The sequence below is a fragment of the Harmonia axyridis genome, chromosome 7, assembly GCF_914767665.1.
Source record: "Harmonia axyridis chromosome 7, icHarAxyr1.1, whole genome shotgun sequence".
NCBI classification, from domain to species: Eukaryota; Metazoa; Arthropoda; class Insecta; order Coleoptera; family Coccinellidae; genus Harmonia; species Harmonia axyridis.
Window position 1 is genome coordinate 21,741,352 of NC_059507.1, and position 23,533 is coordinate 21,764,884.

Here is a 23,533-nt window from a genome sequence, read left to right on the forward strand (position 1 = left end):
GGAGCAATAACTCAAAGGCTCGAAAATTTCCACCGGCACCGTCAATTCCGATTCTTTCACTTCGCACCAGATACGTCAAACGGGGCTACGCGATACGTCCCGAACGTCAACGTTCAAACGCCGCCCACGATTGGAAGCCATCGATTCCGGCGGAATAACCCCGTACAATGCCCGAACTTCCGCAACGGCGGACGCGTCGGGATCCGAAATCGATTAAAATAGAATTTGGTCGGCTCTAGGCCGAGAATCCTCTCGCAATTTTAAACGGCTTTCTAAAAGGGATTAAGCCGATAAGCAATATACGGGAGACATATTCCCGCTTAACGGAAAGCTTTTTGGTCGGCGAGATTAGGACAGAGGAGAGAACAGGTGGCTGACGGATTATTGTATTTGGTATATACACCGCATATACCGTATATACACCGCTATACTGTATATACACACGTATATACAGTATATACTTCTCTGGACGTAGGTTGAATACCGGGTATCGATGTGTCTATAAATTGTGTGAGCATTTTGCGGCTGTCGTTGAAAGGTATTCAGCTGTTCGTATTTACGAGTCTTGGTCTTCAGAAGATGCGAAGTTGTCGTATATATTAGATTATTATTTTAAAGTAAATTATGTTTCATGATTATTTCTTAAAATGGTCTGTTAAATTCAAAATGAATTCAAATTTATACGAATCGAAACGATGGAACCGCAAATGTAAAAATTTGGGACTTCTAGTAGAGGAAAACCTGGCTGTACCTTGAACTTGATCGTAATATGAGAGGTGGTCCTTGGAAGATCTCACAATGAACCTTTCTGAGTGTGAATTGTCAACCGTAGCTAGCAACGAGTAACAATCTCTAGAAATTGGATCGATGAATGACGTCAACAAAGCAGTTCCAATCAACTTCAATAAATAAGGAATTAGTAAAGATGAAAGTCGAGAAAGAATTACAAAAGGCAAAAAAACTATTGAAGCACTCAATTTCATACTTTGGGAAAAATATAAGCAATAATCAAAAATGCGTATTTACAAACCAATAGTTGAAAGCATTATGTTCAAGTATGCGGAAGTATGGGAACAGAAAAAAAACTGCTGGCCACAAAGATGGACTTTTCAAGGATTAGTAGAAGTTCCATATTGGAGAGACTAAGGAAAGCAGAAGTCAGATGAACATCGAGAGAGTTTTATTGACTACGCAGATACAAACGATACAAAACGAATGGATGAAACAAGATGGCCAAGAGTGAAGTGGATACCCCCAGAAAGACGGAAGAGAGAAAGACCAAGACGGAGTTCGAGAGACATGTTTTGACAGAGGGAGTTGGAAACTGAGAGGCGGAGAGAGCTGTAAGTGAAGCGATGTATACTGGGTGCTCCAAAATTGGAAGTAAAAACGAAAATGGGAGATGCCTTGGTTAATTTTATGAAAAAAAAAACCATACACAATTTGTTTTCGAGATCCAGGTCGTTTCTTATAGTCCTAGTTTTAGTGATGATTATACTCTTTTATCGAATCTTTGTTAATCGTCGCTACATTTTAGGTAAATAAGTACCAAAACTTATAATTAATTTATTCATTACAGCTCACTAACTGTATCTTTATAATAATTTTGATTTTCTTGAGTATTACTACAGAATTGTTTGAAATTTTTTCCTAGAAATCGGTAGCAGATACGACAAAACTACACGAAACCAAAAAGAGTGGTATTGGACCAAAGTTTCTCTTCACATTTTTGTGAACCACCATTGTTTCACCAAAAAAAAAGTTCTGGAGAAAAGAAAAAGTATCACCCTGTAGAATTACATTTGAAATGAGCATATCGCATGATGAGAACTTCAAATTGAAATACCTATCGAAAAGTAAAAAAGGGAAGGGAAGGTACTTTAAAAAAAAATCAAACTTTAACACCCTGTATCTCGAAAAAAAAAGGGCTCACAGGCCCATGATTATGGGACTTTCTCCTTGAAATGATCTCAGGAATGTGTCATTTTTATTTGTTCCTCCAATTTAGGAACATCCTGTATATATGAAAATAAGAAAAAATTTGAAATGATATGATTGAAATGTGACGTTTCAACGATATACAGGGTGTTCCAAATTAAATCGGCACCATTGCCATCATCTCCGTTATTATTGACGCTACGATGTCGGTTAAATGGTAGCATTTTTAGTGGCCTTCTCGATACCGAAAACAAACAAAGAGTTGACGGTCGCGTTGTCATAATATTTCATAAAATGATATTTTTTTCAATGGAACACCCTATATTTTTTCATGCATTTCGATTCGTAATAACATTCTCAACAATAAAGCTCATTTGACTTTTTTCGTAAAGGTGAAAATGCGACAGTTGTATTAATAGGAAACATTTATAACAAACGGATTTGATAAAGCATTATAAAATATCGAGTAAATGTTCAAAAACACCGCCTTTTTGTTGAACACATATTTGGGCCCTTCTACTGACATTATTTATTCACAAAATGAATGCGGCTAGCGAAATGGCTTCAAGATGGAAATTATCGTTTTGTATATTAATACCAAATATCATAGCTTAGTTGTAACAATTGAGTGGTGCGACATGATGGTCACGGGTTTTTTGAGTTCACATCCCAACGCAATGTTTTCTTTTTACTGTCTTATTTTGCTATTAGTAACGACATATTGTCATTCGTATAAGTTCAAAAAATGGGTGTGTGGACAATAATGAGGTTTTATTCACATAAAGAAATAAATATTTCAAAATAAGTCGCTCATTTTCCACTTTAGGAAGAAAGGTTAAATGATCTTTGTTGTTGAGAATGTTATAACAAATCGAAATGCATGAAAAAATATAGGGTTCCATTTAAAAAATATCATTTCATGAAATATTTTGACAACGCGACTATCAATTTTTTGTTTGTTTTCGGCATCGAGAAGGCCACTAAAAATGCTACCAGTTTGCCCATTTAACCGACATCGTAGCATCAATAATGACGGATTTGGCAATGGTGTCGACTTAATTTGGAACATCCTGTATATCGTTAAAACGTCACTTTTCAATCGCACCATTTCAATCTTTTTCTCATTTTCATACAAACAGGATGTTCCTAAATTGGAGGTACAAATAAAAATGACAAATTCCTCAGATCATTCCAAGGAGAAGGTCCTATAAACATGGGCCCATGAGCGCTTTTTTTCGAGATACAGGATGTCAAAGTATGATTTTTTTTTCAAAGTACCTTCTCTTTACAAGATTTTTAACTTTTCGATAGGTATTCCAATTTGAAGTTCTCATCATGTGATACGCTCATTTTAAATGTAAATCTACAGGGTGATATTTTTTCTTTCCTCCAGACATTTATTTTTGGTGAAAAAATGGTGGTTCAGAAAAATGCGAAGAGAAACTTTGGTCTACTCTTTTTGGTTTCTTGTAGTTTGGTCGTATCTGCTACCGATTTGGAGAAACAAATTTCAAACAATTCTCTAGTAATCCTCAAGAAAATCCAAATTATTATAAAGATCCAGTTAGTGAGCTGTGATGAATAAATTAATTATAAGTTTTGGTACTTATTTACCTAAAATGTAGAGACGATTAACAAAGATTCGATAAAATGGTATAATCATCACTGAAAACTTGGACTACAAGAAACGACCTGGATCTCGAAAACAAATTGATTGCGGGCTAATGTGTATGGATTTTTCTTTTCTTGAAATTATCCAAGGCATCTCCCATTTTCGTTTATACCTCCAATTTAGGAACTCCCAGTATACATCGGTTCACTTACAGCTCTCTCCGCCTCTCCGTTTCCAACTCCCTCTGTCAAAACATATCTCCATCCATGTCTTCTTCGACTGTATATCTCTAACTTTGTCTAGGTCTTTCTCTCTTTCAGTTCCCTTTCCATACTTTTCTTGGCCATCTTGTTTCATCCATTCGTTTTTTATGTATCCTATCTGCTTATTCAATATAACTCTCTCGATATTCATTTGACTTCTGCTTTCCTTAGTCTCTCCAAACTTCTACAAATCCTTAAAAAGTCGATCTTTATGGCCAGCAGTTTTTTTCTGTTCCCATACTTCCGCGCCATAGTCCATAGACCATAAGGCTTTCAACTATTGGTTTGTAAATACTCATTTTTGATTATTGGTTGATATTTTTTCCCAAAGTATGAAATTGAGTGCTCCGATAGTTTTTTGCCTTTTTTTATTCTTTCTTGACTTTCATCTTTACTAATTCCTTATTTATTGCAGTTGACTCCCTGGAACTGCTTTGTTGACGTCAATTATCGATCCCATTTCTAGAGATTGTTACTCGTTGCTAGCAACAGTAAACAATTCAAACTCAGAAAAGTTCATTGTGAGACCTGCCAAGGAATACTCTTCCTTCTGTTTCCTGAATTGTATAACTCAAATCCTGCTGATCCTCTCCAATAATGATCAAGTACAAAGTACAGCCAGATTTTCTTCTACTATAAATCCCAAATTGTTACATTTGCGGGTCCGTCGTTTCGATTCGGAACTTCTACAAATCCTTAATGCCGACTTAACTTGAAACACCCTGTATATTCCATAACAAATCCATGATTACCGTTCGGGGGAGAATCCCCCATACGAAGATATAATAACATCAAACGAACCATCCGCCCGAAAACACAAAATCGAAACGCGACCACCCTTACCCTGCCCCCCCTCTCTACGCCCCGGGCGCGGGAGGGCCACCCTAGATCACCGGCTACGTCATGGGTGGGTCTGTGACGTAGTCCCGGTATCGATCGGGACGCTGGTAGAGGCGCCCCGACGCGGCATGAAAATTCAAGGATTCGGACCTGCTGGAGGAACAATTGAAACGCGGAGATATCCGTCGTGATTCTCTGGGATGCTGGGGGACCGCGGTCTGAATGAAGATCAGATCCCCGAGATGGCGAAAGTGAAATCTCCCCGCATCATTCCGACGTGATCCTACGTGTATGTCGGCCATCTTATTTGTCCTGCTTCCTGTTGTAGAAAGGCATGGTTTGAGCGTCGGTGGACGTAACACCCTGTATCCGACCCTTCTTTGGGGTTAGTAGGGTATGCAACCCAAAACACTCTGATATGGTAAGAGAACCAGACATTGCTGGGATGATGAAGACGAATGGAATGAGATGACCTTCTTGTTGTAAATGAATTTATTCATTTTTGCCTTGAAAAAAAAATTTTAATGTAATGGAAATACACTAAGAAATCCTGAATACGAATTAAAAATATTAATTAATATCTGAAGCCTGCGGTTTTACCAGCGCTCTGAATACTGGATGGACAAAACCAAAACGAAAAATAAACTAAATAATAAACTTTCCCAAGTCGGGTTCTGGTTAATATGTATACCTACTATATCGGGTGTCCCAAATTCGATGGCCTATTAGACGTTTCTGGAAAACTAATCATAATTTAGAGCTGAAAATTTCCATATTGGGGTTTGAGACAATGATCTTTCTCCCTAAAATATTTTCAGATCTCTACAACTTCCGGTTATACCGGAAACAGACTACTACTTCCTTATTTCAAATGGCACACCCAGTATATTATTGCATCATTAGATAGCTTTTTTGATGGCAATTTCGGCAATATGCCATACCTTGGGTAAAAATTCAACGGTTCATGAGTTATTGGGATTCTTATGAAAAAAAAGGTGGCGATGAGGACTCACATCTTTTTGAATATTTCAGCAGAAAAAGCCTTTTTCGAAAAAAATTTGTTTTGTTTCGTTTACGCAAATACGTAGTATTATAAGACTGTTTTCGGCTTGGACCAAAAATGCACAGGGTGTTTATAAGAGGATAATGAACTTGGACAACTCAAATTCATCAAAACTCAAGATTTTCAAATTAGAACCTATATTTTTTATTATTTCTGTCGATTCTACGTACAAAAATAGTGGGGGTTACTTCAGCAAACCCTTTACCTAAAATGAATACTTCAAGAGTTATCGGGGAAGAACTTCAAATGAGGAAAAACCGCTATTTATAACTGTGGGAATAACTGTCTGTTATTTCCGTAAAACACAGAAAGAAAATAAAATTCGATGTTTGGATAACTAAATTGTACATTTCATAAATTTTAATTAATTTTTCGTTGGTATTGTTGAAAAATCCATAAACCAATACAATTTTCAATTACGAATAATTCATTACAATTCTTGATATGTCAAATTTAATTATGGAAACATCGAATTTTATTTTCTTTCTATGTTTTACGGAAGTAACAGACAGTTATTCCCACAGTTATAAATAGCGGTTTTTCCTCATTTGAAGTTCTTCCCCGATAACTCTTGAAGTATTCATTTTAGGTATAGGGTTTGCTGAAGTAACCTCCACTATTTTTGTACGTAGAATCGACAGAAATAATAAAAAATATAGGTTCTAATTTGGAAATCTTGAGTTTTGATGAATTTGAGTTGTCCAAGTTCATGATCCTCTTATAAACACCCTGTACATTTTTGGTCCAAGCCGAAAACAGTCTTATAATACTACGTATTTGCGTACACGAAAAAAAACAAATTTTTTTCGAAAAAGGCTTTTTCTGCTGAAATATTCAAAAAGATGTGAGTCCTCATCGCCACCTTCTTTTTCATAAGAATACCAATAACTCATGAACCGTTGAATTTGTACCCAAAGTATGGCATATTGCCGAAATTGCCATCAAAAAAGCTATCTAATGATGCAATAATATACTGGGTGTGCCATTTGAAATAAGGAAGTAGTAGTCTGTTTCCGGTATAACCGGAAGTTGTAGAGATCTGAAAATATTTTAGGGAGAAAGATCATTGTCTCAAACCCCAATATGCAAATTTTCAGCTCAAAATTACGATTAGTTTTCCAGAAACGTCTAATAGGCCATCGAGTTTGGGACACCCGATATATTAAGAAGATACGAAAAAATATTTTCATGAAGATAAATGATAAAAAAGAAGAGATGAGAAGAAGAAGGTAGTTGAATCAAATCGTGATTCAATTTTAAGAAGAACTATTTTATCGACATTTGTTAGATACCGCTCGCTCTCAATATTCTCCGTCCATGTCTACAGAATCGGAGAGCGTAGCTCAGTATTTAAACATCTACTAGAGGTCACGCCACACCCACTTCATTCGTAATGATAGACAATGGTAATAGTAATGTGTTTATTTCACTGTATCTCCCAAAGTATGGATCCAAATGAAAAAGTTTTGGTGACAAAGTTCATCTTCATGAAATTACCTTTATGATAATATAAATTTTATTAGTAGGGATTCAAACGCTTGCCTCATAATGATGTTCAAAAAACACCTTTTAATTTTTCATTTAGGCCATGTAGGCCAGAGATGCTTTGCCCCAAGAATTTATGCCGCTGTTCCAAAGGACCTGAAAAATATCGGAGAACTTATTAAAAAGAGAAAAAAATTGAAAAATTGGGTAATTGATAAGGGCAGAAAATATTTCAATTCGATAATAAATCCCCAATAATTCACACCATTTTCAATGAATTTTACTGAAGGAGATAAATGGATAACTTACTTACCGAAGGCAACCTTCCTCCATGTAAATATATTGACGTGATATGCAGTAAGGAATGAACTTGTGTTAGTGATATATTGTATGTAAAAAAAAAGATTTGCACTCATCAGTGATCAGTACTGTGGATGATGTACTATTAAGTTTTTGTTGATTTTTATATCTTTTCGTTCAAATATGTTGTTAGAAATTGATTTTGATTTGTGGAATTATTTGAATACCGGCTACTGTATTATATTTTGTTTATTTAAAAGTCACGTACAGGCTCACGCCTCTGTGATTATATGTTTATACCCTGTAGCTTACAGAATGAACCATATTATTATTATTATTATATAATTTCATACAAAATGCCAAATTGTGACTTATTTATGAAAGGTAAATATATAGTGTCGCGCCTTTTTTTAGATCTACTCATGACAATCATTTTTGTGGTACATTGTACTTACTAATGAACAATCAAAACTTCAGCGCACAAGTGAAAATAATTTCGATGGAACTTTTTTCACAGACTTATTCCAGTAAAAATCACATAGGTCACACGTCCCGTGGAAATATCGGGATAAAACTTGGCCTAGTTTATTTGGCGATAGTGTCCACCTTTCGACAGGTGGAATAATTTTTTGAATTGATTCAGTAGTTATTGAATCTGAAACATACAAACAAAAGTTACCTCTTTATAATATTAGTATAGATTTATGTCGTATTCTTCAGTTTGAATAACCTGAGATAAACTCGTGTAATAGAAAATAATGACTGAAAGTTTGATAAATAAAGTCAGTCAACGCAAAAAGCATTCAAAAGATAGAATTGCTAGAATATTTGACAATTTTTCAGCGAATGTCCAATTGGCGCTAAACAGCTCTTAATTTCACGTTATTGCCTTCCAAATTTTTTCACACAGTGGGGAGTCAGTGTATCTCATGAATATTCGAAGAAGCCACTGATGATCAACAAGGAGCTATCGTTACGAATTGCATTTATTAGGTTGGCAATCGATACTTGTTTACAGACTAATGTATTTTTGTATATTCTTCTTGATTCTGATGACTGCATAAAATTTTGCACGAAGATTGACATGGTTATACTACAACTTTTCTGTAGGAAGATTCGTCTCGGCATTCGAAGCATGGTTCAACCTTGACCATCACTTCTGCATTAGAGTTCAATTTCTTCCCTAGAGGATGCCATAATAAGTAATATTCTAAAGGTTTCCACAAAAAACACTCTGAAGAACGCGGTGGACACTCAATAGCTTCTCGACGTTCTATCAACCATCCAGGAAATGTGGCGTCAAGATATTGACGGGCATTCATTCCAAAGCGAGGAGAACCTTGTTGATATATACCAAATAACCTGATGGGTTACATCTGCTTCGTCATCATTAGGAAACATTGCTGCCACTAAATCAAACCGCAAAAAGTTAAGATAACGTTCTGCTGTAGCAATTTCGTAGCAAAAGCCTAATTAGACTCAATATATCTTAGGCTAATCAGTGAAAACACTTTTTTTTATTCTACTTCTCTCTTCAAAATTGTCGCTTTCAAAAGTAATACATATACTCCAATACTCATTCTCCTCGTTTTCAATACCTTTTCTGTAGACAGATTTGTCTTTACTTTCGAAATATGCTTCAACCTCGACAATCACCTATTCATTAGAGCCAAATTCCTCTTCCTGGAGCATTCTTTTGAGGCCTGCAACAAGCCTGTAATCCTGGGGGTCAAAGGGAATCACCTGAGTGGTCAAGAAATTGGAAGCGCATTTTGTTCAATTTGGCCATAGTTTCTATCAATTTATGACAAGGAGCACCTTCCAACTGCATGACTACTCAGCTTATTCATCTAATCTGACCCTCAGTAATAACTGGCTATTTGCAGCCTTTAAAATGAAGCTCCAGGGAAGGAATTTTGAATCTAATGCAGAAATGATTGCCGAGGTTGAAGCCTTTTTCAGAAGCAATAGTGAATCCTTCTACAGAGAAGATATTGAAAAGTTAGAGGAGCGTTGGAGTATACACTGTGTCCGTAAAGTATGGAACAAATTCATTTTTAGCTAAGCAGACCATTTCAAGAAATAATCCTGAAACCGTCGATTTTTGATTTTAATTTACCGTATTTCAAAATAATAATCTAATCTACAGGGTGAATTACTTTCGAGTAATGACGTCACCCTCATTTTGTCTCAATTTTTCGATAACTCTAGCTGAGCTGATTCCAAAAATGTATCACATGTTGATTTCAATTGGTACAGGCTGGACAAAAATAATAAATTAAATCTAAGCAATAATTAAAACATTCACAAATACCAAAAATTTTGTAGTACTAAACTGTCATTGAACACCAATAAATTACCAAACAAATAATGACATTTCACGAAAAACTGGTGACTATGTTTTTTTTAAATTGATAAGAAATAATTTCTTTCAAAGCTCATTTTTATTAATCTGAAAATGTAACAAACTACAGGGTGATACATTCAAACCAATTGCCGCTAGACAATAAGTATTTTTGATAATATTGTCAATTTAACTAATAAAGAATGTTACGCATTACTGTGGGATCCGAATTCTTAACACCCAACTGAATGATACGCTACTGACTTGACTATACGAAAACTACGCGATCGATCCTAAAACGGTGGACCATGCAGTTTTTATCGATATAGGGAGATGTAAGGGGAAGAGGTACTTGAGACTGAAGACGGAGACTGGAGTACGACACATACGAACGAGGGTGGTATTCGACGTTAGAGAATAGACGTATATAGTCAAAATTCTTCGTGATAGACACATATGATTCGACGTAAAATATATTAGACGCAGCTAGTAAGATAATTCGACGCTAGATATAGACGGATTAACAATTAGACGGAATAAAATAGCTTCGATAGACGAAAGTTCAGTGGCTGTACATTCAATTGACGTTGAATTGTACATAGTGTAAATAAACAATAGTTAAGTTCCGGCGGCCTTTTTATAACCCCTAGACAACAATATAAAAACCCTACATTACTTTCTCTAATTCTGTGGTTATTCCGTTCATTCTTCCACATCTTGTAGAACAAAATCGTGCGAGAATATATCAGAAACGCACAGTTTTCATGGTTATATTTTATTATTCTATGTTGGTACTCCGAACTTTCCGCCACGGCTTTATCTGTCAATTCATCAATTTGCCTTGAAGAAATCAGTTCTGCCAACCAACATTTTTCAATGCAAAAATCACTAAATGATATTTATGGAAATATTTCATTAATTTCAATGAAAATGCAATGAATTAGAGAAAATAATGTATAATACTCGTACAGAAGGCTCATTCTACCACTCGTTCATTCCAAAACTCGCCACTTCGTGGCTCGTTTTTGAATTTTGAACTCGTGGAAGAATATCAATGCCTTCAGCACTTGTATTATAAATAACTATTATAAGCTCACATAAAACTATTGTATTTTTGTCCACCCTGTACCAATTGGAATCAACATGTGATAATTTTTGGAATCGGCTCAGCTAGAGTAATCGCAAAATTGAGACAAAATGGGGTGTTTCATTCAAGACAAATGACGGTGACGTCATTACTCGAAAGTAATTCACCCTGTATATTAGATTATTATTTTAAAATACGGTAAATTAAAATCAGATATCGACATGTTTCAGGATTATTTCTTGAAATGGTCTGTTTAGCTAAAAATGAATTTGTTCCCTACCACTCTTTATGCAGATGATTCAACATTTCTGTTTAGTGATGAAGACCCAAACATTTTAAAGGCCAAAATTATGAATGCTTCATTGAAATTCTCTGCCTGATCTAGTGATCAATCTTTGTTATTTAATACAACTAAAACGAATTTCATTGCATTTCATCCTCGCCAAAAAACTTTTTCCCCTGACTTTGATATATTGGTTAACAACTCAAACATAACAAAAACTGAAAATGTGAAATTTCTGGGAGTGTTTTTTGATTCGGATTTGTCCTTCAAAACACACTGTCTAAGTTTATCAAAGTTGTTAAATTCGAAATGTTTTCAAATTAGAAATTTTAGGAAAACACTCAATGTAGATCACATTCGTTTACTTTATTTCAGTGAAATACAATCTAGGATTAGTTATGGGATTCGTATTTGGGGGGTTCTCCTCATGTTAAAAACGTGTTTTTGTCACAGAAAAGAATTCTAAGGTGTATTTCAAATGTCTCATTTTTAGACTCCTGTCGACCTGTTTTCGTCAACCTGAGAATTTTAACTGTGTATGGCTTTTATATATTGGATTTGATCACATCGGTTCATATCAATAAGAACAGCTATTTAAAGAACAGTGATATTCATGCTCATGACACAAGATATAAATCAAACTTCTCTATACCTTACCAGCGAATAGAAATATGAAGGAAATCACATTTAGTAATGGGAAGTAAACTTTATAATAGGTTTCTCCAATGTTTTAAAGATATTACCTTAGTGCATAAATTTAAAAAAGAAATAAAGAACTATCTTGTTGACATGTGTCCTATTCTGTTGAGGAATATTTTGAGAAAACTCATTGAACTATGTCCAGACTGCAACATTCACTTTGCTTGATTTTAAATATTGACTCACCTGTTTGTTTCTAGTGATTTTTAGTGTTTTCTATATGTTTATTTATTGCGTTACTATATTTGTTCATTAAAATTATTGCTTAGTTCTTGCATTTTAAGGTAAATTCTGGTTTCAGTTTTTAATTCAAATTTTTAAGTTGTTCTTATTCTGACTTGTCTTATATCATTTGATATTATGAGACCAATAAATTCTATCTATCTATCTATCTATCTTTACGGACACAGTCTATATCGTTACACTCTTGAAGGTGATTTGACGAATTAAGTCTAATTTTTGAGGAAAAAATTAGTTTTTAAGTGTTTAGCCTGGGACTTATTGAGTAAAGTGTTAACACCGAAAAACTAAGGGCCCCTCAAGGCACCCTCGATAATCGTCATCTGGGCAAGAGTAGTAGAACAGAACAGTGGAAAGAGCCCTTGGTAAATGCTCATTTGAGTCCCTAACGATTCGGTCTTGGAATCGGAAACCGGTTCAGTTATAGCCGGATAAATCGGTCGGATGGGCATTACCCTAAAGGAGATGAATATTCATCACATGGGAGGATTGCGTGGTAGCGGCAAAACAACCCCGGTCCCATGTAACCTGCCCTTGTATTTGCCGATGTTAGTCGGAACCTTTTGCTGCTATTCGGAAACCGCCTAATGATCTCATTTTTGTTTTGCCACATTTTGCATGAAATACGGTTCCAGTGATTGGTCGGTCGTTATTTATTTATTTTTTATGGAACTTCCTAGAATTTTGCAGTTCGCTGGGTGAGTTCGGATTTTGAATACCGCGATTGAATTCGTTAAAGGGCAAAATTCGACTAGAGGTTACGTAAATATTGCCGTTCGAAATTTTTGTTCCTATTCATTTCGAAACTGCATATTCGACCGAAATTAAAATTTGCATTTGGGTGTAGAAAAACAATTCAAAGCATTACACAGTATTGCATCTCTGTTTAATAGTATATTATTCAACGAGCGATAATGTAGGTCATAACTCACGCAGATGAAGTTCGCAGCACGAGCCGCAGGCGAGTGCTGTAATTCATCAAGTGAGTTATGACCATTACCGCAAGTTGAATACTATACTTTATCTACGACTATATCAATAAATACTAGGAAAAAAAAATACAGACTTAGAATATAGTCAGAAGGAACGGGAAATAAACATAAGTGCTCGATCCCGTGTACAAGAGAGATGGAAACTTAGTGTCACCAATCACAATCGAACTAGCTTCGGCTAGCTCGAATCCAGTACAGACTACAGACATTGAACTTTATTGAAAAATCTCAATAGTTTCCTATAAAAATGCATTAAAATATACTAAAAAACATTCCCTGTAAACGATGACTTAATGATCTTACTGCTACACCAATCAAAAAAATGTTTTCAAACTCCTTTATATTTTTTTCGGGCAAGTAATTCTGTATGGTAACATTAGCTGTTTGTCTTTTGGAAATATATACCTATAAAATATTTCATCTTCACTATTTGAATTAATCGTTTTCAGCAAAATATTCACAATAATTAGATATCAACTCGATTTGAAAACGTCAAAATTATTAAAGTGACATTCCCTCGGACATTCCTCCCCCCAATAACAATAATGGAATGTTTCCTTTCGGCCAATCGAATATAAGCAGAAAAGTATAGAAGCACAGATCCATATTTTCCAATATATTATAGTGAGTTATTATAACTCACGCTGTTTGTTGATAGATACTCTTAATTGCTCAAAAGCAGTTGAATAATTAATATATAATTCAATAGGAGTAGATAAATACCAATATTATATACCTTTTCAATTTTAAATTGAGACTTAACAAAATTAAATTGGGAATTAACACATTCAAATTGGGAACAAACACATTCAATCGGGAATTATCAACTTCCAGTTAGGACATCATTTATTGCTCTATTCAATTCGATGTTTGCTATGAGATTCACTTATTTTTGTATGTCATGAGCGAACTAATCTATAGGGGAAATGCGGACAAAATGACATACTGTTTTGTTTTTCAATAATATATTTTTAGTTATTGCAATAATACTCCCATTTTGGTGCTAAATGTAACTTTGGTTAATTGTTTTCAAGTATTATAAGCTGAAAATTGAATTAAACTACAAAAATAAAAGATATAAGAAATTATTTTGACTTCTAACAAAATCCATTTTGTCCGTATACTAAGGACAAAATGACATACTAGTAATAGACATAATGACAAAAATAATATTTGAATGCAAAGTTCGAAAATATGAAGGTTTTGGTTCTCGAGACAGTAGCATACGATGTATAAGCCGAGAGAAAACACTGCATGCAACACAGCCACTGCTCCCCAGGTATGAAACGAAAAAAAACGTCATTGCAATAAATGCAGGGGCAGTCATCGACATCTTCATTTTAATTGTTAATTTGAAACGGTTCAGTATCGAATTCTTCATCGTCAACGACTTTTTTATTTTTCAACTGCCTTGTTTTTTTTACCACAGGGTTTTTTATCATTGAATAATTTTTCAGTCATTTCTTGTTTCTTCTTCTTGGGTGGAATGGTCGCAGTAGATTCAGCCTTGGTTTTGTCAAAATAAGGCGTTAACGTGCATTTGCGAGCTTGGCTTTCTCATGCCTTGTCACTGAGGAAGTGGTGAAACAATTTCAGTAGGAAAGGATATCGTATTTTTTACAAGATACGTACCAGAATTTCACGTTATATCACGTATGGTACATGCAAAATGAGTTCAAATAACATGAAAATGAGCTCATTAGTTCCACGTGAAAATCAGTCAACAAAATACCATATTATCTCCAAAAATATATTTTCTTGACATGTATCGAACAAAATGACATACTATGTCGTTTTGTCCATCAGGATAGTATGTCATTTTGTCCGATACATACTTTTTACGATATTGAAGCATAATTTCAAAACAAAACTAATATCCATTTTAAAACTTATACATATTATTACGTCATAACATTATCAACAAGAATACATTAAAAAAACAACAAATATCGTAATGACACTCTCCAGAAGCAATTCAGAAACCAAATGAACAACAAAAATTCAACCGACGTGAACACATTTGTAGCTATTGCACCAGTGAAACAGACAGAAGGATGTCAATTTCTTCGCAGGATTGCCATCATCACTAGCAGAAACTGAATAACTGTGAAACCCCGAGCTATACGGCGCCACTTGAAAAAATTCAAAAGTTCATTTTGTCCGCATATGTCGTTTTGTTCGCATTTCTCCTACCTAATCTAAATCACGAGTTTTTCAACACATAAAAGATTCGAAAAAAACAACCGTAAGCCAATTTGCCTTTGATTTAAATTCTTCATATTTGAAGAATCTTATACTTGCATCCTAAAATCCATTTTAATCGAATCTATATCATGTTTCAGCTCCGGATAAGGAAATTCCACCTCCTTCGAAAGTGCAGAGATCCCGGATAAGACAGAAAAGTTTCTGGCCTGGCAGCGTCGATTTGTAGCAGTTTAGAATACTCGTCACGTAACCTACTACAAACCGGGAGAAAATATACCCTGATATCTTTATAACTCGGGACCATACTTCGCGAATAGGATGCTGTAATAATGTCATACTTCCAACTTGGTTCGCGTTCCTATTGAAAACCAGAGGGGGGAAATCAATCGAGTTTCGTATAGTGGTATGAGAGGGATTCGTGAAAATGCAGTGCTAGAAATCCGGTTGGATATAATGGAGATAATAAAATGCTCTGCAAAAGTTGGGGATATTGAATTAATTTGTATTTTCTCTTCAGAAGAATCCAACTCCTTTTTGAAATATGTATGTATTTGTGCAGGTATTATTGCACAGATTTGTCTGAATGAGATTGGTCAGCTGAACTTGAGTTATGTAGCATCATTCAAACATTTACATTGACTTAAACAAGCAAATGAGTATCCCTATAAGTCAGTATCTCTAGGTACTAGTAGTATATAAATCATAAACAGAAACATTTAAAACCAATGTCTCTCTGCGGTTTGGACCAAAAATGTACAGGGTGTTCATAAGAAGATCATGAACTTGGACAAGTCAAATTCATCGAAACTTGAAATTTTCAAATTAGCATCTATATTTTCATTATTTCAGTTGATTCTACGTACAAAAATAGTGGGGGTTACCTAAGCAAATCCTATACATATAATGAATACTTTAAAAGTTATCGAAGAAGAATCTTAAATGAGGAAAAACCTCAATCCCCACTGTGGAGAAGAGTTTGGAAACATCGAATTTTAGTTTCTTTCTGTGTTTTCGGAAGTCACAAACTATACTCCACACAATTATAAATTGCGATTTTTCCTCGATAACTCTAAATGTATTAATTTCAGGTATAGGATTTGCTCAAGTTAACCTCACTATTTTTGTACATAGAATCTACTGAAATAATAAAAAATATAGGTTCAAATTTGAAAATCTTGAGTTTAAGAGCACGTTCACATGACAAGCGGTCTACGCGCGGTTGAATGAGCGGTGGATAATTGGATACCGTTCACATGGAACGCGGTTGCCAAGCGGTGACCGCACGTTGCCGTAACGGCCCGTATTCAGTTTGAATTCTACATTTTGGTTTGAATCTGGATTCAGTATCAGATTTATGTGAAAATTAAACTTTTTTGAGTTTTGATAGGTAATTTTAGATCAAATAGTTTCTATTATTCATCAATTAAAACTGATCCTACTTAAATCATCTTCGTTTTGCCGATGACATCGTCATAATAAGTAGCAACATGCAGGAATTGAGCGAGATGTTGAAACAACTTAGTGATGCTCTGAAAAAAGTAGGTTTGAAAATTAATGTTTCGAGGACCAAACTTATCAACAACACCACAGAACACATAAACATTGACGGCACACAACTTGAAAATGTAGAAGAATATTTAATATTTAAGACACTCAATAGAAATCGACAAAGAAAATCAAACAGCAGAGATAAAAAGAAGAATCAGGCTAACTTGGATGACTTTTGGAAAGATGAAATATATATTCAGGAATAACGACATCCCATAAACCTTAAAAGGAAAGTTTTCGATGCCTGCATATTACCGGTAGCGACATATGGCCTGGAAACTATGGCAATAACTAAGAAGACCGCAAACCAGGTGAGGGTGATGCAGAGAGCGATGGAAAGAACTATGCTCAATGTCAGTCTCAGAGACAGAAAAAGGAATGAAGAAATCCGACAAAGAACTAGATTCGTAGATATTATAGCGCGTGTTGCAGAATTGAAGTGGCAGTGGGTAGGACACGTGGCTCGACAGAAAAAAAAAGTAAATTAAATTCAACACAAATAGCAGCTAGAATATAGTTGTTTAAAGTTTTTCAATAGACTGCCTAATGAAATCAAAGAAATAAATAATTATAAACCATTTAAGACTATAATTTTTAATTTATTGTTGAATAATTATAATTAGAACCATATACTTAGTATAGTAGATTTCTGCTGTTAAGTGGTAGGTGAATGTTATTTTGATACTATTTCTCTTCATTTGTATTTGTTCTACGTGTATCTCATGATTTCTAAATAAAGAGCTATTATCATTTTTATGTGCTCACATAATAAATATTTTTTCTTCATTAGCATCTCCTTCACAGGATATGATGACGAGTTCTTCCCAAGCCCGTCTCCTTGAGTTTTTATCTGAATATACACTACTTGTCATGTCGCATATTACAGGAAAATTCTCAATTTCATCTATGAATAATTTAGGAGCGTCCGGTTCCATTTTGAAATATTTCTGACCGAACGGATCGAAGGAAAATACGTAAATACGTCTCTGGCATCTATCAGCTCGTGCCCGCGCGGTCATCTGAACGGTTACATTAGAAACCTATGATCTCAAACCGCGCGCCAACGCGCGGTTACTACGGGCAAGCTCTAGAACCGCGCTCTACGCGCGGTCCATAAAACCGCGCGGAGGCATGTGTACGCTTCGAAGAAAATTCATGTACTTGTAAACGCGCGGTTTCAAACCGCGCGGAAACCGCTCGTCATGTGAACGGGCTCTTAATGAGTTTGAGTTGTTAAAGTTCAGGATCTCATTTTGAACACCCTATACATTTTTGTTCCAAATCGCAAAAAGTCTTATAATACTACGTATTTCTGGAATCGAAAAAAAAAGTTTCTTAATAAGCTTTTTTTGCCGAAATTTCCAAAAAAAGGTCCTCATTATCACCATTTCCTTTATATTGATGATAATATATAATATAATAATAATAAAATTCATTCAGCACTCGGCTATTACAAAAAATAGAAAATCAACACAACAATAATATAATCATTCACATTTCTCTGAAGTGGCCATTCAATCTTCCGCAGAATGCGTGAACCGTTGAGTTTTCACCCAAGGTATGGCATATTGCCAAAATTGTCATCAAAAAGGCTATCTGATGATGAAATAATGAATAATATACTGGGTGTGCCATTTGAAATGAGGAAGTAGTAGTCTGTTTCCGGTATAATCGAAAGTTGCAGAGATTTGAAAATATTTTAGGGAGAAAGATCATTGTCTTAAAACCCAATATGCAAATTTTCAGCTGAAAATTATGACTAGTTTTCCTTAAACGTCTAATAGACCATCCCGGTGAATCACCCTGTATGTTGATACTCGGAACCCTTGCCAGGAATTATCTATTATCTGTTCAATTTGTGATACGGAGTACTGTTCCCGCAACCCACATTTTTCAAAGCAGAAATCTTTTAACGATATCAATGGAAATATTCCATTAATTAAAAAAAAATTAGTGGATTATGTATAATACTCGTACATCAGAAGGCTCATTCTACCACTCGTTCATTCAAAACCTTGCCACTTCGTGTGCGTTTTTGAATTCTGAACTCGTGGAAGAACATCAATGCCTTCTGAACTTGTATTATAAATAATTATTGCGACTTATTGAATTTTTTCAATACTTGCTGTGTGATCTTTCTGGTCTTAAGAAAATGGTGTATTAATAGGAGTACAATATGTAGATTGTTTACAATAGATAGGTGATATATGGGAGTTGATTAACATGGACAGTTACACGATAGAACGACAACAATTGGGTCGATCCTTGAGCAACAAGATGCATTTCTTGTTAACATGCGTCCTAAGCAGAGATTATAGATGATTGTGTTACGCTTGTCCGTGTGTGTGTAACGATTTTTTCTAAACACACCACAATACTTAATTTTGAAGAATTCTCCGAGAGATTTCATGAAGAAATGATGTCATAAGAAAACTTCGACGTTGCCAAGTCTATCGAAAATGCAAAAGAATCAGGTATTTCGTGAATTTTATGGCAATCTTTTGAAACATGAAAACCATAAATGCAATGCTGGATTGAATATTATTTCACTTATATATCTCCAATGAGATATGCCTAATATTTTCAACAATTCCATAAAATTTGCTGTGAAATGAATTCCAATCCAACCCAAGAACACATTCTCAGTTATTTCAAAGTAAACAAAAAAATAAAACTTGATTATAAAAGTGCTCACCGTTTTCCAGCCTTTATTTTTCCTTTGTTTTTGCAAGGATTGACCTTCAGAAGTGTGGCAGATATTCTGAAAAAAAACAGAAAACCAAGTGAAATAAATATTACGCTGGTTTGAAAGATATTTTATGAGTATCCCCAACAAAATGTGTATACTCAAATTGCAAAGGTTATTAAAGATTCATATATAGAATTTTAATTACCAGATTTGTCAACGTGATTAACAGTATTCACAAGTAGGATGAAAACTTCTTTTTAATAAGGAAACATTACTTTCTATGTATAGGAACATGTGTTTTGAAAGGAAATTTTATTTTCTTTCAATACATCATATGATATGCAGTTCATTCCTCTCAAAAATCGAACTTTTCATCATTTCAGTATTTCTCGATGAAGCCTGGGAATTAAAACAGCCCTGTACGATCAGGGAAGTATTTTATTACATGTAAATAATACACGAGATATTAGTAATCCATATAGAAATGTCAGCTTTCTAGCAGCGAAGTGATGAATGGTTGATTGAAGCTATGTTATGCGCAAAGAAAAAAGAAGTAAATCAAGCAATTACTCGAAAACCGCTAGAGATAAGAATAAATGAATAATCAAGAAGCTATGGCAAACCGAAAAAAGTAATAGGTAATATACAGGAACTTCTATTTGAAATATAGAAGTTAGCTATAAGAGGCGCTGAAATATTTATCGATAGAGCAGTGGTTCCTGAACAAGAAACCAAAATTTCAGTCGTAATATCTTTAGGACATTGTTAATAAACGAGATAATTTTATGATAATCGAAAAATCGTTACTTGGTAACAACACGAAGAAGAAGGCTGAAGGCTGTTACCAAGATACGAGCCTGAAAAATTTGTCATAAAATTATGAGGCATTGGTCAATGCCCGAGGGATATTCGGCGGAAAATTTTTTAACAAAAAAATTTATGACTATATTAAAATTTAACTGAACTTTAGATTCGTTACTGTTCTTTACTATAGATGACCTATTACCATTGCATCGTGAACATCTTGGGCTGATTTAAATACTATATTGTTAAACGGGTCAATCATAATGTTTTGGTCATTATAGTACTTTTTTGCAATCGTTTGCACAAAACTTTCCACATTGTCTTCAACGTTGCTTCTTTATATTCGGTCCCGTGTTTCTTTCTCATCTTGACCGTCCAATCTTTAAGTATCAACGTCAATTCTTTTAAGTTCCTTAGTTCAATTCATATTCTGATTCACAGCACAAATCCATGAATATTCCCGAAATATATTTGTATGTATGTATGTTGTGTTTCTGCGAATTTTTCTTTGATTGATTTTTGGTCATTGCCAAAACGTGACGTATCGAAATTTATTTGGAATGAAGTTTTCAAACTTCTTATTGTCATTGACCGTTAATTGCACTAATTTTTCTCCATTTACATAGAATTTTTGACAGGAGGGAAATATTCAGTGTAATACTGACATGATTTGGTGAAATTATTAGTATGGCATAAACTGACAAAATTCGATTGGTTGTTAGAACTGTCGAAAAATTTTCGTAAGTAATTGCACAAGTGCACCAAAATTACCGATAATTTTGCATGACAGCGTGTTGTCATGAAAACTGCATGAGTTCATTTTCAAAAATGAAAATGAACTCATGCAGTTTTTCAAAGAAAACACGCTGGAATGTGAAATTATTCGGTCATTTTGATGCACGAGTGTAATTCGGAGAAATATTTCCCGAATAAACTTCTAACTTGTTGAAGTGATATAGATTCCATAGATGCATCTATGAACAGAACAATTAGCGCAGTGTAATTTTCGATAATTGCATTACATTCACATAGAATTTTTGACAGGAGGGAAATATTCAATACCTTCGACCTTGGCCCACCCTTCATAGGAATGGAAAGGATCGAGCTATTATAAATTTAGTATTTTTAGTATTATCAATTATTGTAAAATCTTGAGGAGTATTTTTTGTAGCCAGGGTATTAATACTACTTTTGAGAAAATAAGAAGTGGAGTCTCTGCTCGACAATGTCACTCATAAGGAGTGATCAATTGCAATGATATGGTTCATAAAGCATATTTCCATTTTTTTGAAGTAAAATATCCTATCAGAATTTCAATCACTCCGTATGCACAGCAACAACCGCGAAACGGTAGAAACCAGCACAATCTGATGTGTTCAACAATACTGTGGCACAGTACATTCCTGCAAATGTTTTAGTAAGAAAAGTCAACAAAAATGAAGTACAAAATTGAAATTCGAATTTCGAAACGCTAATTTTATCAATTCCTTTTTGAAAATAGTCCTTACTAATATTTCATATCTAACACTATCTCTGACCTACTTTAACTATGCTACGTCTTAATGTTATATCTGAAATTTGAATTCATATACAATGATTGTAGCATGCTACATTGCAAATTTAATTTATTTAATGAAACAGGAAAGTTGATGAAAATCCGGGCGTACGCCAATGGGTATCTTCGTGCATATGTACCCGATACAGTGAAACTGTCTAATCATTTTCTTTTTCTGGTTTTTTTGAACGTATATCGATAATTATCGCTGCGAAATTGTATTTGTATTTTTCCCTCCGGCGGAGGAAAAGTAGAACTTTTCGATGATCCTGTCAGTCGAGAAATGACGTGCAATAACAACGTCTTTTCTCGACTGACAGGATCATCGAAAAGTTCTACTTTTCCTCCGCCGGAGGGAAAAATACTTTTCCCTCCGGCGGAGGGAAAAGTGGTTGCTAAGGAAATGATTAATTGGTTACTAAGGACAAGAATGAATAATTCTAATTCAAACGTCATTTTTATTGACCAAAGTTATATTGTACAATTGATTAATGTTGCATTATGAAAATTGAAACCATATAGTAATGGACGGTTAGAATTATGTTCAAAAGTTGATGGCTCAATGTGGTCAAATTTGTGGAAGAGAAAACCCATTCGTTGTATTGTTGTATAGGTACTCAACCGATAACATAATATTGATTTTCGAAATCGAATTATTCGAATGACAACCTTTATTGAAATCTTTGTCAAGAAAATATATTCCAAAAAAATCTGAGGTTTTAGAATTTGAAGACATAGAAAAGTTTTTGAATTCCTCGATGTCAAGATATGTATATCATCCTCAATATTATCACATCTTATCTTATCTGAATTTTGGCAGGACATGATCATAATTTTGGGACAAAATTGCAGATAATATTAATTACCAGATATTCTGGTGCATTCAGAAGAATCGAGTTGAGCAGTATAACAATAAATAATTATCTACCTCTCACCTGCTAAATAAAGGAGAAAATATAATATCCTTGAAATGACATGGAGGATGGAAGAGCTCTTCTGTTGCTGAAAGTTATGTAGAACTGCAGCACAGAAAAAACTGGATATTGCTAAAATTTTGGCTAGCTATATTCTTGCATCGAGTAGTCAAATTTTGAACGTTCCCATTATAAATACAATTGACAAAGGTACTACAAACGTAACCACTTCATACCTGGATTATCATTCAATGCAGGCATATATTATGCATTCTAATGTAACAATCAAAGTTTTCAATAATTGTACTTTCAAAAATATGTACTGAGAGTTCATTCAATCTTCAAAATATTATAGAATGAATAAAATATATCAAAACAAATCTCATTTATTTTCATAAAATCACATATTAGCACAATTGCAGTAATTCTTCTTTAGTAATCAAAAATATAAGTGCATTCATATTGTTGATGAGAATTATAATTCTCTCAATCATTTATTCTGAACACTAATTATATATCTGCTAAAATTGTTAGGTTAGTTATGTTATAATATATTTCATCAATTCTTTACGATAACTTATCCGTAAAGAAAACATTGTAAACAATATTCTTCATCAAAAATATTTCTAGTTATTTCAATCCTTTTGGATATCCAATGCAGTTATTAAATAT

General features: G+C 34.3%; 1 protein-coding gene across 19 annotated transcripts in view; it reads right to left on the bottom strand.

The window, feature by feature from the left end:
* The window catches only part of LOC123684747 (protein turtle), a 216,420-nt gene that overhangs the window by 127,229 nt on the left and 65,658 nt on the right, over positions 1-23,533 (bottom strand). For all 19 annotated transcript variants that reach the window (XM_045624157.1, XM_045624156.1, XM_045624162.1 and 16 more), the window contains exon 2: positions 19,595-19,660. The gene's annotated coding sequence lies outside the window, so the exon portion shown is untranslated. The remainder of the gene's footprint in view (positions 1-19,594; positions 19,661-23,533) is intronic.